The sequence below is a fragment of the Malania oleifera genome, chromosome 9, assembly GCF_029873635.1.
Source record: "Malania oleifera isolate guangnan ecotype guangnan chromosome 9, ASM2987363v1, whole genome shotgun sequence".
NCBI classification, from domain to species: Eukaryota; Viridiplantae; Streptophyta; class Magnoliopsida; order Santalales; family Ximeniaceae; genus Malania; species Malania oleifera.
Window position 1 is genome coordinate 45,124,868 of NC_080425.1, and position 2,397 is coordinate 45,127,264.

Sequence of the window (2,397 nt, forward strand, 5' to 3'; positions counted from 1 at the left end):
TTTGTGATATTGATCTTTGTTGCAATATTTATTCAAGTATACATCATTTGCTGAATACAAAGATTGCATATCTTTTGCAAACCAAGCATATACACTATTTGCGTGATTGACATATTCTGCTATTTGGAATATTTGAATCTTGAGTAATATCTTTGTTTGAGCACCTTGATTGAGAACATCCTAAAATACAAAGATTGCTTGTTGACACTCTCACGTACGGATTACACTGACAGAAAATATATCTGAGAGTTGAAATTTTGGACCACACTGAACTTACATATTAAATCATTTGTGGTGTATGTGATTGAACTCATTTGGGTACAAATCTGCTTTACGTGAAAGCACTTTTATATTGTACCATTTGATTGTAAATCTGAGTGATTCCAGGCATAGCCGCATAGCCGCATAGCCTGAGGGGGTGGTAATCCAGCCTGGTAAGGATTGTTGTAAAGGTTGAGGTCAGCACTGTACTAATTGACCTAGTTTGTATAGGTTCTGCTCCACCCGGTTAAGTGAGCAAGTGATAATGGTAATCCTTATGCTTGTTAGCCAAGGCAGGGACGTAGGCAATTGGCTGAACCTCGATAACATTTTTGTGTGTCACTCTTACTTTATTATTTTTCTGGCGCATGTGTTGTTAATTAAATTACTTTATTTAATTTTTGATATATTTATATTACTCGCACTAAATTAACCATAGGGTTGTGAACATACTGCTGTTAGGAGGAATATCTTGGGGTTAATTTTTAAAAATACCAATTCACACCTCCCCCCTCTTGGGATCACGGTAAAGTTAACAATTGGTATTAGAGCCCCGTAGCATAGACTAGTTGTTATTTTACAAAAAGATCACATATGGCTCACAGCTCCGTGACACCTTTCCCTGAGTGACCATCTTCCACACGACCTCATGTTTTCAGTGGTTTTAATTACACCTTCTGGAAATAGAGGATGTGCATCTACCTTCATAATACTGATTAGAAGGTGTGGAGGATTTTCTCTAAGGGAAACTATGTCCCTATGAAAACTGAGGGTGCAGCTAGGGTTCCTAAGACTAAGGATGAGTATGATGATGATGATATAAAAGTTGTTAGTCTTAATGCCACTGCCATGAATATTTTATACTGTAGTCTTGACGTAAATGAATTTAATAGGATTATGGCATGTTCTACTACAAAATGAATATGGGATAAGTTAGAGGTCACCTATGAGGGTACTAGAGATGTGAAAGATAGTAGGATAGACATGTTGACCAGTGAGTATAAGGCCTTTAGGATGAATGTAGGTGATTCCATTCAGAGCATGTACACTAGATTCACATACATCATAAACTCACTACATGCATTAGGAAATACCTATCCCATATATGAGATGATTAGGAAGATCCTTAGAGGCTTACCTAGTGTTTGGAAAGTCAAGGCTATGGCTATTGCTGAGAGCAGAGACCTTAAGGCCATGACCTTAGATGAATTGATAGGTTCCTTGATTACTTATGAATTGTCCATAAATGAAAGACTTAATGAGCATAATAAGGCTAAGAAAGTGACTGCACTGAAAGCATCTAATAACACATCTAGTGAGTGCAGTGAGTCTGACACTGATGATGAAATGACCATGCTAACTAGAAAGTTTAGCAAATTTTTTAGGAAGAACAGGAAGCCATTTAAAAAATATAGAGACTCTACTAATGAAAAGGGAGAGTCTAGAAAAAGAAAATAAAAATCAAATGCTCCTACGTGCTATAACTGCAACAAGGTGGGGCACATCAAACCCGACTGCCCACTGCTAAAAAAGGAGGCTAAGAGAAAGAAGCCATGAAGGCTGGGACTTCATGGGACCAATTCAGTAGCTGTGACTCGGATTCAGATCATAGTGACACGGAGGTCGCTAATCTGTGCTTGATGGCACATGAGGATGAGGTATGTCTAAGATCGTCCTCCCCCAAGGACAGATCGTACTTGGATAGTGGGTGCTCAATGCATATGACCGGCAACAAAGGCAAATTCACATCAATTGTTCCCAAGAATGGAGGCTATGTAACATTTGGGGACAATGCCAACGAACGTATCATCGAGGTAGATAAGGTTGGTAAGGATTCCTCTCTTACTATTGATAATGTTTTGTTGGTTGATGGACTGAAACATAATCTACTTAGCATAAGTCAGTTGTGTGACATAGGATATAAAGTATCTTTTGAAAATGACAAATGCATAGTAGACAATAAAACAGATCACAAAGTGTTTTTTACTGCTAATAGATATGAAAATGTTTATACTACCTCTCTTGATAATCTAGCTTCACAACAAGTAACATGTTTCTCTGCTATAAATGAAGCTAGTTGGTTATGGCATAGACGTTTGGGACATGCTAGCATGGATTTATTATCTAAACATGTTA